Below are 16,041 nucleotides of genomic sequence, written 5' to 3'. Positions count from 1 at the left end.
AAAACCTGACACATGAGCAGTGACTCCTCATTTCCTACTTTCCCCAGCCCCTAGCAACTATTAGTCTACTTTTTCACTCTCTGAACCTGCTTGTTTTGGGTATTTTATATGAATGAAATCAGAGAATATGTGATTTTTTCATGTCTGGCTTCTTTCACTTAGCAGAATGTTTTCAAGGTTCATTCACATTTTACCATGTGTGAGTACTTTATTTCTTTTTTATGACTGGATGATATTCCATTGAATGAACAGACCATGTTTTGTTTCCCCATTCATCAGTTGATGAGCAGTTGGATTATCTTCACTTTGGACTATTACAAATAACACTACTATGAACATTCGTGTACAAGTTTTGTCTGGACATATGTTTTCCGTTCTCTTGGGCATATACCTAAGAGCGGGATTGCTGGGTCATATGGTATCTCTGTATTTAGCTTTTTGAGGAACTATTAAATGGTTTTCCAAAGTGGCTACATCAGTTTACATTCCTACCAGCACTAAGAGTTGCAATTTCTCTGCATCCTTACCAACACCTGTTATTATCTGTCTTTTTAATTATAGCTATCCTAGTGGATATAAAGTAGTATATAGTTGTGGTTTTGACTTGAATTTCTCTCGTAACTAATGAAGCTGAACATCTTTTCACGTGCTTTTTGCCCTTTTGTCTATTTCCTTTGTCTTTTAAATGTCTATTTAAATCCTTTGCCCAGTTTTTAATTGGATTATTTATCTTTCTATTGTTGAGTTGTAAGAGTTCTTTATATACTCTGGACACAAAATCTTTGTTAGACAGATGATTTGCAAATACTCTTTTCCCATATGTAGGTTGTCTTTTCATTTTCTTGACAGTGTCCTTTGAATCATAGAAGTTTTTAGTTTTAATGAGGTTAAATATATCTTCCTCCTGCTTTGGCTACTCATGCTTTAGATGTCATATATAAGAAATGGTTATCCAAAGTCGTGAAGATTTATGCCTATGTTTTATTCTAATAATGTTAGAATTTTATCTCTTGCATTTAGGTTTTTGATCCATTTCAAGTTAACTTTTTTGTATGGGATGAAGTAGAGGGTTCAAATTTATATTTTTTTGTATGTAGGTGGCCAGTTCTTTCAACATTATTTATTAAAAAGACTGTTGTTTCCCCCATTTAATTTTATTGGAACCCTTGCCCAAATGAATTTGGCTGTTCTGGACTCTCAGTTCTATTTCACTGACCTATATATATATCCTGACTCATCGGAAAAGACTCTGATGCTGGGAGGGATTGGGGGCAGGAGGAGAAGGGGACGACAGAGGATGAGATGGCTGGATGGCATCACTGACTCGATGGACGTGAGTCTGAGTGAACTCCAGGAGTTGGTGATGGACAGGGAGGCCTGGCGTGCTGCGATTCATGGGGTCGCAAAGAGTCGGACACAACTGAGCAACTGATCTGATCTGATGGAAGTACCACACAGATTTGATTTTTAGCTTTATCATAAATATTGAAATCTGGAAGTATGAGTCTTCCAGCTTTTTCTGCTTTTTCAAAATTGTTTTGGTTATTCTGGATCCTTTGAATTTCAATGTTAATTGTAGAATCATCTTGTCAGTTTCTGAACAAAATTGAAAGGTAGATGAAATTTATAGAGATTGAGTTGAATCTGTAGATCAATTGGGGGAATATTGCCATTTTAACATTGTAAAGTCTTACAACCTTTGAACATGGTGGGGGGGGGGTGGCGGTGTCTTTCCATTTATTTAGGTTCTCTTTAATTTCTTTCAATAAGTTTTGCAGTTCCAGGGTATATATCTTTCACTTCTTTAGTAAAGTGTATTACTAAGTGTTTTATTCCTTTTGATGCCATTATAAATGAAATTGTTTTTTAATTTATTTTTTAATTGGAGAACAATGCAAATCAGCCATAATTATACATATATCACCTCCTTCTTGAGCCTTCCTCCCCTCACCCCATCCCACCCCTTTAAATCATCAGAGTGTCTGGCTGTGCTCCATGCATTATATTGCAACTTCTAACCACCTATGTATATCAGAGAAGGCAATGGCACCCCACTCCAGTCCTCTTGCCTGGAAAATCCCATGGATGGAGGAGCCTGGTAGGCTGCAGTCTATGGGGTTGCTAAGAGTCTGACACGACTGAGCGACTTCACTTTCACTTTTCACTCTCATGCATCGGAGAAGGAAATGGCAACCCACTCCAGTGTTCTTGCCTGGAGAATCCCAGGGATGGGGAGCCTGGTGGGCTGCCGTCTCTGGGGTCGCACAGAGTGGGACACGACTGAAGCGACTTGGCAGCAGCAGCAGCAGCAGTGTGTATATGTCAGTGCTACTTTCTCCATTCGTCCCACACTGTCCTTCCCCCACTGTGTCCACAGTCTGTTGTCTTTATCTGCATCTCTATTCCTTCCCTGAAAATAAGTTCATCAGTACCATTTCCATTCCTAATATATAGAAACACAACTGCTTTTTGTATATATGTCTTGTATCCTGTGAGCTTGCCAAATTAGTTTCTTAGCTGTTACAGATTTTTTTTATGAATTCCTTAGAATTGTCTATATACAAGTTCATTTAATCTGAAAACAGTCTTTTTTTATCTGTCTGTTTACTGCCTTCTTTTGTGGTCAATCAGTATTTTCTATTGTACTTTATAATTTCCTTGCCATTTCTTGGTGCAGTGGGAACTCTTAGTTGTGGCGTGTGGGTTCTAGTTCCCTGACCAGGGGGTTCTGGTTCCCTGCTTGGGGAACATAGAGTCCTAGCTGCTGGAACACCAGGGAAATCCCATCCTTGTCATTTCTTTTGCTGTATACTTTTGATTTATTTCCTTAGTGCTTGCCCTGGTGATTATAAATTACCTCACAATGATCTAGTTCAGATTAATACCGAATTAACTACAGTAGTATACAGAAACTTTGTCCCTGTATGGCTCCACTCTTTCCCTCTTCCTTTGTGCTTTGTCATATAACTTATACCTTTATACATTGTATGCTCATCAGTATACAGATTTATATTTGCTGCTTTATTTACTTTTGTAGTTTTGTCAGTACACTCTGTTTTTTCCAGAGATTCAAGTTACTGTCTGGTGTCCTTTGATTTCAGCTTGAAGGAGTTCCATAACATTTCCCTCGAGCAGATCTGCTAGTAACAAATTCTCTCAGTTTTTACCTAGGAAAGTCTAAACTTATCCTTCACTTTTTTTATCCTTCATTTTTTAAAGGATCAATCAGTTCAGTCGCTCAGTCGTGTCTAACTCTTTGTGACCCCATGGACTGCAGCACACCAGTCCTCCCTGTCCATCACCAATTCACGGAGCCTACTCAAACTCATGTCCATTGCGTCAATGATGCCATCCAACCATCTCATCCTCTGTCGTCCCCTTCTCCTCCTGCCTTCAATCTTTCCCAGCATCAGGGTCTTTTCCAATGAGTCAGTTCTTCGCATCAGGTGGCCAAAGTATTGGAGTTTCAGCTTCAGCATCAGTCCTTCCAATGAACATTCAGGACTGATTTCCTTTAGGATGGGTTGATTGGATCTCCTTGCAGTTCAAGTGACTCTCAAAAGTCTTCTCCAATACCACAGTTCAAAAGCATCAATTCTTTGGCACTCAGCTTTCTTTAGAAGACTGGATGTGAGAGTCCAACTCTCACATCCATACATGCCTACTGGAAAAACCATAGCTTTGACTAGACGGACCTTTGTTGGTAAAGTAATGTCTCTACTTTTTAATATGCTTTCTAGGTTGGTCATAGCTTTTCTTCCAAGGAACAAGCATCTTTTAATTCCATGGCTGCAGTCACCATCTGCAGTGATTTTGGAGCCCCCTGAAATAAAGTCTCTTACTGTTTCCATTGTTTTCCCATCTATTTGCCATGAAGTGATGGGACCAAATGCCGTGATCTTAGTTTTCTGAATGTTGAATTTTAAACCAACTTTTTCACTTGCTCTTTCACTTTAATCAAGAGGCTCTTTAAAGGATAATTATGCCAAATACAGAATTCTTGGTTGACAAGTTTCTTTTAGTACTTTTGATATGTTTCTTCTGTATCATACCACTGCCTCTGGCCACCATGATTTCTGATGATAAATCAACTGTTAGCCTCTCTAAGAATTCCTTGTTTGTGAAGAATTTCTTCTCTCCTCTTGCTTTCAAGAATCTATTTTTGGCTTTGTTTTTTGAAAGTTTGATTATGATGTGTCCAATCTTTGCATTTTTGAGTTTATCTTATCTGGATTTTGTTTATCTTCTTGGGTGTGTGGGTTAATGTTTTTCATCCAATTTGATAAACTTTCAGTTATTATTTCTTTAAATATTCTTTCTCCCCCTTTCTATCTCTCCCCTGTCCTCCTGGGACTTCCGTTGTGCATACGCTGGTGTTCTTGGGGGTTCCCCACGGTTCTCTAAACCTCTAAGTTCATTTTTCTTCACTCCTTTTTCTTCCTGTTTCTTGGACTGGATCATCTCAATTGACCTATCTTCAAGTCTCTTTAATTCCTTCTTCTCCCTGCTCAAATCTTCTTCGAGCCCCTCTAGAGAATTTTTTAATTCCGTAATTGTGTTTTCCAACCCTAGAATTCTTATTTGGTTCTCTTACATGTAGTTTCTGTTCTTTATTGAAATTCTCTATTTGTTGAGACATTGTTCTCATACTTTACTTCTTTATACATGATTTCCCTTAGTTCTTTGATTATTTAAAGTAGCTGATTTATAGTCTTTGTCTGGTATGTGGAATGTCAGGTTTTCCTAAGTATCTATTGGTTGTTCTCTGTGCACAGTCCCTACATGAAGTTGTATGGCCATGACCCTGGGAAAATGCTTATACCTATGAGGAATGTAAAGGTCCTCCTTTTTTCTGTCTACTGTGTGCTAAGGGCAGAGGGTCAAAAATGAGAAGGCTGCGCCTCACAACTCTTAATTTACCATGTCTGCCTTCTCTGCTCACAGCCATTAATATTTTACCCAAGATTGCTCTCAAGAGCACTTGCAAACCAACTGATTCTCTGTCTCTTGCATACCTTTGTAGCTAAAAGACAGTGGTGGTCATCTATGCAAAACAAGATCATTCTAGCCTTTGAGATTTAAATTGGACTTGAACTTTTACCAGTGAAGCTGTTCTGTATCTCACTGGATACAAATATGCAAAAAACCTATTCTTTATTTAAATCTGCTCGTTCAAATGAGAGTCTCTTGATTTTAAAATCCTGCCAGAGAGTTTTGTGTCAGAACTGACCATTTGATTTTAATTAAAGTTTCCAGAATGTACTAAGCCCAGTCAATAGATGGTCCTCACTCTATCAAATACTTACAGACCCACAGTGGGCATATTTCCTCACCCAGTTTCACCATCTGCTAGTACTTTGACCAACAGAAAGCAAACATCCCAGGGCCACCTAAGGAAACAAAGACCGAGATTACCCCAAGCAATGGTAAACAGATGCGACTGGCCCACTGAGCTTTGAACCCTGAAATTGCACCACACACAGACACAGAGTGTTGCCAGAGGTTACAACACACACATTCTTGGCGCCATTGTTCAGATTGACTCAGAACAGCTGAACATCTTAAACTGAGTAATAAATGAATTATGACAATGGAAGGAATGATGCTCTCCTGTTTGGGGACTGCGTTGTCTCTCTAGCTACTGATACCTTCTAAAAAAGGAACTGCCAACATAAATAGCTCTCCAAGTTACAGCACTGCTTCACTGTTCAACAACTCTAGCTCGTGTTTAGTGAGTGGTTTGTACAAGGCACTCAGCTAAGTGCTGTGAGAATGCAAAGATGATTAAAGAGGCAGGCAAGCCAGGAAAGACTTGAGAGCATGGAGGGGTCAGCCCTGGATGTGAGAATGAGGGGGAGTGCAGGTGTAGGTGGAGGGAAACGTGTAGGGGGAGTGTTGATGGTCCTGTCATTGGCCGAGCCCATGAAGCGTTTCAGACGGCCTTGTAAATCAAGACTAATCCCACTGTTTGCTTATTTCTAATAAAAAAATGGAATTTTAAAATTTTATTTCATTCTAGGGAGATCTGGAATTGCTGCAGGAATACTTGTGTTGGATGCTGTGAGAGAGGACAGGGGAGTTGGGTGTTTAGATATTTGTGCAAAGACTAGATACACTTGTGTTTTCAAATTTTACTTTTAAATTGTTTTATCAGAACATGTACCAGAGACATAAAACAATTTTTTCCTGTTATTGCTAAATAGGAACTATCAAAGAAAGGAACTTGGTTGGACCTGATAGACATAAAGGACAGAGAGTGTGACCTTCAGACTAGATGACTCTACCTAAACCTTTGCCAGACAGCAGGGTAAATAGAACTTTTCAGGGAAAGTAAAACAGTCCTAGCCTGGAAAGTAGGACTGGAGATGTTGTTTTCTGCTGGAGATGTTGTTTTCTGTCTGCAATTAACAAAAGGATATCCACTTTTATTAGGATTCTCCAGAGAAACAGCACCAGTAAGGGGGGAGGTGTGTACACAAAATAACAATATATTTTTTTCTATATATATATAAAATAACCCTCTGTATGCTATGGGATTCCCTGCTGGCTCAGTCGGTCAAGAATCTGCCTGCAATGCAGGAGACTGCCTGCAATGCAGGAGACCAGAGTTTGATCCCTGGGTCGGGAAGGATCCCCAAGAATGTGAAATGGCAACCCACTGCAGTATTCTTGCCTAGGAAATCCCATGGACAGAGGACCCTGGCAGGCTACAGTCTATGGGGGTCACAAGAGTCAGACATGACTCAGCAGCTAAACTACCACTTCCATACTATATTCTAAAAGAGAGAGTGTATGTTATTTTAAGGAATTGACTTATGTAGTAATGGAGGCTGGCAACTCCAGAATCTCCAGGACAGGTGGGCAGGATGGAGACTCAGGAATGAATTGATGCTACAGGTTGGAGTCCAGGGGAGTCTGAGGGCAGGTACCTAAGGTACCTTCTTTAGATACCTCTATCTTTTTTCTCTCAAAGTCTTCCACCTGATTGACTCAGACCTTCCCACATTATAGAGTAAGTTACTTTACTCAAAGTCTGCTGTTTTAAGTGTCAATCTAAAATATACCTTCACAGAGACATGTATATAGTCTTTTGACAAAATATCTGAGTACCATGACCTGTCCAAGTTGATATATAAGATTAACTAGCACAACATTGTAGCGCCATTGCTTCAGGAATTAAAAAATTAACTCTGGTTTGACTTCCAAGAGTTGAACCGGGACAGAAGGAAAGCTTGGCATGCCGTGGGAGCTTTCAAGGGACTTCAGAAAATTTCATTCTGTTGGTTTAATTTATGGACACTTTATGTACTCAATTACAGTCTCACTGAAAACTTTTCTTATAGTCTGTTCAATTTAAGACCTTTGATGAGGAGTTAGAGAAGAAATAAGACATAATGAAAATGATGGAGCCAGAGAGGGGAAAATCCCCGATTCCCACGTCTCATTAGCATGTTTCGCATTTTGTGAGCACGCGGCACATCCTTCTGTTTTGCCAGTGCCAAATCATAGAGAAACAGAAGGGCTGTTAGAGCCAAGAGTGGGCACGTGCGGAGCAAACAGACTCACGGGAGGGAGCGTGCATTGAGGTTAGCCTGCAGTCCCCGCATTTCATAACAAATAGCAAGTAATACACTGCTCCACTTTATCATTTAAGAGCAAAAAAAAAAAGATTAGTTAAAAAAAGATTTTCTGCCCCATAGTTTTTGAAGCAGAAATCTGCTACATGAAACCAAAGTGAAGAAGTGAAGTGAAGTAGCTCAGTCGTGTCCGACTCTTTGCGACCCCATGGACTGTAGCCTACCAGGCTCCTCCCTCCATGGGATTCTCCAGGCAACAGTACTGGAGTGGGTTGCCATTGCCTTCTCCAGGGGATCTTCCTGACCCAGGGATCAAACCCACGTCTCCCGCATTTCAGGCAGATGCTTTAACCTCTGAGCCACCAGGAGCAAAGAACCTAATTATAGTATAAACCTGAGGATGTGATGTGTGAAGGTGAGGGGGTGATCTGGAACATGGAAGGAGAATAAGTGGCAATAAAGAAACATTTTCAAGGGGGACAAGTTATGTTGGAGCCCATGTAGAAGAGCCTCAATCTTCTGAGACGAGAGGCATAGAAAATGTGAGGGTGGCAAGGAAATGTCCGCAAGAATGAGATTGAACGTGGTTTGGACTGGTCACTGATAAATGGGAAATGAAGAAAAAGATTGCCAAGCAGCTGGGACCCAGGAGCTCAGTCTCTGTGATGCCCCAGGAGTGTCTGACTGCCCAGGACTGGGAGCAGAGGGAGGCCCCAAGATAGCTAAAGCATAGAGTTGACAACCTTGATTGGAAAGGCCGACTGTGAGATCTAGCCTGGATAGAGAGGCAAGAGAGAAGCCAGCTAGGGATTGGGAGAGGTTTGGGAAACTAAAGTCACGATGCGATGAGCCATGCCAGGACTGCTCTGAACACCCTCTTTCTCTCTGTGGAACTTCCTCCTGCCTCAGCCACCACCCTGCATCCTTGTGTGTTTCCCTTTTCTGAACGCTTGTCTTCCTTTCCCTCTACTTCAGTGCCCCTCCCATCCTTTAAGGTTGGGAGTCCTGTCTCAAGTCCTGTCAGCTCCATGAAGTTCTAGCTGTTTCTACATTTGTCAGTAGCCCTTCTTGAGACTCCCTCCAAACTTTTCTCTGGGGCATTTAATTTATTTCAGAATTACAGTCACATACTGGATACACTGTGTATATCTCATTTCCTTGTGAAGATGTGCAGCTTCTCAGGATATAAGAATTGAGTCACATGCTGCTTTTATTTTCCTAACATGGTTAAACACTGTTTGAACACAGATACTCTTAATGTTTCAAGTATTGTTAATTATCCAGAAAATAAATGGCATTACTACTGTCATACTTGGGGGCTTCCCTGGTGGCTCAGATGGTGAAGAATCTGCCTGCAATACAAGACACAGAGGTTCAATCCCTGGTTGGGATGATCCTCTAGAGAAGGAAATGGCAACCCACTCTTTCCCATGGACAGAGCCTGGTAGGCTATGGTCCATAGGGTCTCAAAGAGTTGGACATGACTGGGTGACTGACTGAGTAACACACACACACACACATACACCATAATGCTTGAGATGACTTGGTGGATTTTGTCAGAATTTTTATATTTGAGAGTTAGTACTATGCTCTCCTGGTTACTCATAAGAAGTTCAAAGTATCTGTCAGTTGTTACTTCCAATATAATTTTTCTCTCTGAACAATTCTGATTCCAATAAAATATTCATGGGAGTTCTGATTCCAATAAAATATTCATTAATAAAATATTTATGGGATCCCAAGCATTTATTTGCACAGCCATTGAATGACAAAAATCAGAAGACCTAAGACTTTGTCCAGACATTTTATATTTCTTGGGTTAAGGATAGAGCCAGTTTGCACTTTCTTTTCATATGGCGATCAGGATCTTACAACAAATATGAAATGGTAGGTATGATAGAGAGCCATTGGTTGTTGTCCAAAAGATAACTTCTCCGTGTTGACCAAAATGGCTGCCAAAAGGTCAGCTCTGTCTCTAGCTAGCTGATGGCCCTGGACAAGGCACTTCCTTTTTCTCCTGTTTTCCTAGTCAGGAGATGCACGCGTGGACTTTGGGCTTAAACAGTGTGGAGCTGTTGGAACCCCAGCAGCCAGCAAGTCTGCCTCGCTACAGTGTGGCCTTCCACTAGTGGGCGCCATGGAGCAGACTTCGGAGCCTCCACCTCTGCCCCCGACAGAAAGCCTGCATGCGATTCCCATCTGGACTGACGCACTTGGGTCTCACACAGAGCAGGATTATGAAAGTCGTTGGCGTAATTCGATTCCATCAGCTCTTCTAAAGGTCTTCCCTGGCCCTCTGGTTTTGAGTCATGCCCACTCTGGAAGCTTGCAGTTTTGCTACCACAGCCAGTTGCCATCGAAACAAGAGTTGATCCTTTGTGGAAAATGCTGATCTTTCGGTGCCTGGCTCTCTTTCTTAATAGGGCGGTTAATCTTCTTCTACATAGTGAAGGAAGCTTTCAGCTTCCATGGGCTCCTGCACTGGTTTCCTCAGGCGAAATTTTAAAGGTGACTTAAGTTGTAGAAATTCAGAGCAAAGGGAAAGTTTAGGAATCATTCCAGACAGAAGAATGTCAGTCGAGAGAGGGTAAGTGATTAGTCCAAAGCCACACAGCCTCTCAAGGAGTGATCCAGGGATGCTCCCCAGGGATAACTGTGAAGCAGTGAGTGAGTGACGTCGCTCAGTCGTGTCCGACTGTTTGCGACCCGGTGGACTGTAGCCTACCACGCTCCTCCGTCCTTGGGATTTTCCAGGCAAGAGTACTGGAGTGGGTTGCCATTTCCTTCGCCAGAGGATCTTCCCAACCCAGGGATTGAACCCAGGTCTTCCGCATTGTAGGCAGACGCTTTACCGTCTGAGCTACCAGGGAGGTCAGAGGTAGAACCAAAAAGGGACCCCTGACCAGGTTATCTTTCATTACCTTAACTGTCTTCTCAGGCTTCGTCAGTCATGTGGAAGGTATGTGAGTTGCAACTTGCTTTAGTCTGTTTTTGTATAAATATCCTTCATTTTACCTTTATTGGTAGCTCATTAGATGCCAGGTGCGTGACTAAGTTACCATAATATAGTGTGTGTGTGACTCTTTGCAACCCCATGGACTGTACCCTCCTTTGTCCATGGAGATTCTCCAGGCAAGAATACTGGGGTGGGTTGCCATGCCCTCCTCCAGGGAATCTTCCCAACCCAGGGATTGAACCCAATCTCCCATTTTGCAGGTGGATTCTTTATCATCTAAGCCACCAGGTAAGCCCATGAATACTGGAGCGGGTAGCCTATCCCTTCTCCAGGGGATCTTCCCCACCTAGGAATCAAACTGAGGTCTCCGCACTGCAGGTGGATTCTTTACCAGCTGAGCTACCAGGGATAGCTCAGCTCTAACTACTGTTATACACATAACACAATACGTTTCATTTAATCCCAGGCTTATAAGAATGGGCTCTGGAGCAGGCAACCTGGGCTTAAGACCCAGCTGTACTTCTCAAGGGCCATGTGGGTTGGGGCAAGTGACATACCCTTCCTGCACCATCCTTTTGTCTGCTGAGCCTGGGGATAACTATAGGACCTTTTTCTGTTTGGTGAGATAAAGCATACTAACCACTCAGCACAGGACCTGGCCCATAGAAAGTATCCCGCCCAGAAATGGAAGCTGTCATGTTATCAGTCTTAGGTATTAGTTGTCTTCATACTGCTGCTCAACATAAGAACCATCTAACTGTTCCATCTCTTTTATAATGTGAATGAACTACTGTGTGTGTATACCTATCAGTGAGTTAACAACTGTATTGCTTTTGCTTCATCATACCAGTCATGTTTTTGTGAGATGAATATGTAAAACCAAAATGATATAATTATCCTTAAAAAATCTATTATTCAAAAACAGCTTATTTTCTCACAATGCCTTTCTTTACCCTCAAATTTTAAAAAGAGAAAAACAAAAAGAAGAAAATATTTCAGATAAAGGTCATCATCACACTGTTTTCTGGTAGCTGTTTTTTGTTTGTTTGTTTATTCTTTTAAGGATTGGCACTCTATGCCTCTTACCAAATATCCTTTTTGGCTTTGAGATTATATACTTTCTAATCTATAGCAGATAACTAATCACAGTTAACTTTTTTTCTTCATAGAAGAGAACAGCAAAGACTGATTTCCCACATCAGTTTATGTGGCGGTGTTGTCCAGAACCATGAGTAATAATAGACCCACGTGTTTACAAGTTACATAAGACTTTGCCTCCTGACAACCATCAAAGTTAACACCTCACTGCCTGAGGATTCTGCTTGAATTTTCAGTAACAGGCTCAGCATTCAAAGCAATAGCTGTTTGCAGCTTGATGCATTTTAAACCTGAAATCTGGGTTTCTAGATATAAACAGTGTGAGCAGTTGGACAACAGCGTTACCATCAGGGTGAGATCACTTCCAGGAAAACACTGCAGTGTAGCAATGGGAATAACATCTGGTCTTCCAACAGTTGCGTTTGATTTAGACTTGGACATCCTACATGAAATAGAGGCTATGCTTATTAATGACTTCACTCACTTTTAATGTAGTCACTCACTTTAACTTGCAAAGCAAGACCTCCACAGCCTATTTATTCAACCTACTATGTTTAGGGTATCGATGCAAAGCTCCCTTGACTTAGTAATTGCTTGCTTGCCTGTCCCTCCCTGCTGTCCCCCTTCATACCATGCCAAAGGAACACAGACGGAGGGGATCCCACAGGGCAAATTCTGTCTTTTTTCGATGGTGATAGGCTGGGGCTGGAGAAAATGTCCATTAAATAAGGTAAAATGTGAATATTTTTTATCCCTCTCTATTTCAATATCTGGATATCATTATAATTTTCCCTGTGTAACAATGAAATCTTCAAATTTTTTTCCACTAGGTACATGGCCAACCAAAATAAAGACTATTCCCAGCCTTCTGTGGAGCTAGATGTGAAAGTAACTAAGTTCTGGCCAATGAGATATAAGTAGAAATAGTACTTGCAAATTGCAGAAAGTGTATTTAAAAGGAGGTTATGAAATCCTTCTTCTCCTTCCTGTGTTTCGAATGTGATCCTAATAGCTGGAGTTTTCAGCAGCCACTTTGGACTGAGGCAGCCTTCAAAATGGAAATATATATATAGTGGAACAGCAAAGTAGAACAAGGCTGGGTTTCTGACACCATGAGGCATCTTGATCCTAGGTGGAGAACCTCTATTGTGGAAAGTAGTACAAAAGCAGTAATATAAATAAAACTTTCAATGCAGCTCAATGACTGATAAAAAAGAAAGCTCTATATAATACTACTCGAGAGAATAAAAATGTATCCTGCAGTGTGAAGTGTGGGACATATGTCCACTGTGTCAGTTTGCTCACGTTCAGTTCAGTTCAGTCCTTTCTGAAGGAGATCAGCCCTGGGTGTTCTTTGGAAGGAATGATGCTAAAGCTGAAACTCCAGTACTTTGGCCACCTCATGCGAAGAGTTGACTCATTGGAAAAGACTCTGATGCTGGAAGGGATTGGGGGCAGGAGGAGAAGGGGACGGCAGAGGATGAGATGGCTGGATGGCATCACTGACTCGATGGACGTGAGTCTGAGTGAACTCCGGGAGTTGGTGATGGACAGGGAGGCCTGGCGTCCTGCGATTCATGGGGTCGCAAAGAGTCGGACATGACTGAGCAACTGTTACCCATCCTGTATTTCTACCAGCTTTTTAATCTCCTTGTTCTTCCAGTTCCTGAAATTGGTGTGCAATAGTTTCCACTATGACTGCACAGTTCTGTTTCTCTTCATGTTTGAAGCTTGATTTGTGCAGTAATATTTTGAGGCTCTTTTATTATAGGCTACAGTTTTAGAATACTTACATTGTCCTCTGAACTAAAAGTGTTTTTAAAAGTATTCTCTTGATGTCTGGTAATGCATTTTATTTTGCAGTCCATCTTTGGAAAAGCCAAATATATGTAGTGACTTCCATATTATCTTTTTCAATCCTTTCAGTCTTTCTGTATGCCTCTGTTTTAGATACAGCTCTTGTAAATGGTATGTATGTGGGTTTGTAGTTTTAATCAAGTCTTGTAATCTTGGTCTTTTAATTAGAGCTTGTTCAACTGTTTTAACCATCCTGAAGAAGCAGGATAGACCCCTACCCAGACTTTGGTTTGAAAGTGGAGACAACATACATTCACATCAAGAGGATGTGAAAGATTTATTGCTTAAATAATTGAGACTACCTGGGAAAGCAGATGAGACCTCCCACGCAAGCCTGAAATGACTTGAGAACAAGGAAAGGAGACTAGAGTTAGGAGATTGTGTTGGTCCTGGCATGTCCCCAGACGAGAGGGCCTGTGTGGCTTGAAGCTCCCACTGGCACCGTAGGAGGGAGCACCCGTATTTTTATTCTCTGATGTAGAACAGAGGGCAAGAGGGAAGGCAGAGACTGAAGAGCTGTCAGCAAACATCCCCAAAGGGAGGCAGGCTTTTTCTACCTAAACCAATTCACTTAAGGTAAAAATGGATACATTTCGAATTAAATCTACCATCTTACTCAGTGTTTTCTATTTTCCTTGCCTATTCTATTTATTTCTCCCCATTCTGGCCTTCCTTTTGACTAATTATTTATGTATGGCATTTACCCCTCTATTAACTTGAAAGTCTTATATAATTTATAGTCATTCTTTTAATAGTTATTCATTGTAGAGATTATAATATATATCATCAAAATCCAGTCTTAACTGATATTTCTTTCTGGACATTATTGGTTTTATTTAATACTTTCACTCTGCTATTTGTATTTTAATGCTTATATCTTTTAAACATACAATGCATTATTATTATTTTGTGCCCTAGAAAGTAATTTTGATTTATTCACACATTTTCCATTTTCATTGTCTGTTTCCACATCTCCAGACTCCCATCTGGGATCATTTTCCTTATATCTGAAAGATACTTTTTAATATTTCTTTTAGTGCAAAGTAGCTGGAGAAGAACTTACCTCATTTTTTATTTGTCTGAATTTTATTGTGTCACAGTTTCTAAAGAACATTTTTGTGGGTATAGAATTCTAGGTTAGTAGTTATGTTTTTCCGGAAAAGGCGATGGCACCCCACTCCAGTACTCTTGCCTGGAGAATCCCATGGACGGAGGAGCCTGCAGTCCACGGGGTCGCTGAGTTGGACATTGCTGAGTGACTTCACTTTTACTTTTCACTTTCATGCATTGGAGAAGGAAATACCAACCCACTCCAGTGTTCTTGCCTGGAAAATCCCATGGACAGAGCAGCCTGGAAGGCTGCAGTCCATGGGGTCGCTGAGAGTTGGACACAACTAAGCAACTTCACTTTCATTTTTCACTTCCATGCACTGGAGAAGGAAATAGCAACCCACTCCAGTGTTCTTGCCTGGAGAATCCCAGGGACGGGGGAGCCTGGTGGGCTGCCGTCTCTAGGGTCGCACAGAGTCAGACATGACTGAAGCGACTTAGCAGCAGCAGTAGCAGTTATGTTTTCCATCCTTTTGGAAGTATCATTCCGGAATCTTCTGGCTCCCAGTCTTTCTCTTTAGAAGTCAGTGTTAAGTTCAGTAGGGACTCCATTGAAGGTAACCTGTTTTTGTTTGTTTTTGTCTTTGGTTTTCAACAGGCTTATTATGATATATCTGGGTGTGGATTTTCTTTCATTCCAGTTTTGGGTTCCTAGAGCTTCTAGAATCTGTGGCTGGATATCTTTTATCAGTTTTAGAAAACTCCTAGCCATGGTTTCTTTGAATATTGTTTCTCCTCTGTCCTCTCTGTAACCCCCTTTGGAGACCACAGTTGTGCTTATGCAAGACTTGCATCTCATCGTCTATGTTCATTGTCTTTACTCTTCCTCCTATATTCTCTTCTATATTTTTATTTATTTATTTTTGTTTATGCTTCCTTCTGAAAGTTTTTCTTTTTCTAGTCAACACCTCTCAAATTTTAATGTCTTTGAAATTACCCAGGGATTGTTTTAAAATATAGATTCTGATTAACTAGATCTGTAGTGGGGGCTAAGATTCCACATATTCTAAAAGTTCCCAGATGTTAAAAGGACCATACTTAAAAACTAAGCAAGGATGAATAAAAGTATGGGTTTTAGTCATTAGGAATGTATCATCATGCTAGTAATGAGCAGAACCCAGAGTCAAATTCAAGTCTATCTCTTTCTAGAACCTGTGTTCTTTCCATCCAGCTACATAATTTCATTAAATCCACATTAAGAAACTAATTACTAAATGGAAAAAATAGGAACATACTAATATTAACTCATTAATTGTAATTAATGTATCATATAATAATAATTGGGTGTGGGTTATATGAGAACTATGTACTACCATTGCAGCTTTTCTGAAATCTGAAACTATTCCAAGATAAAAAGTCTACAGGCATACCTTGTTTTATTGTACTTCACTTTATTATGCTTCAGAGATATTACATTTTTTTTTTTTTTTTACAAATTGAAGG

The sequence above is a fragment of the Bos indicus x Bos taurus genome, chromosome 7 (assembly GCF_003369695.1).
Source record: "Bos indicus x Bos taurus breed Angus x Brahman F1 hybrid chromosome 7, Bos_hybrid_MaternalHap_v2.0, whole genome shotgun sequence".
NCBI lineage: Eukaryota > Metazoa > Chordata > Mammalia > Artiodactyla > Bovidae > Bos > Bos indicus x Bos taurus.
Note: the sequence above shows the minus strand (reverse complement) of the source record.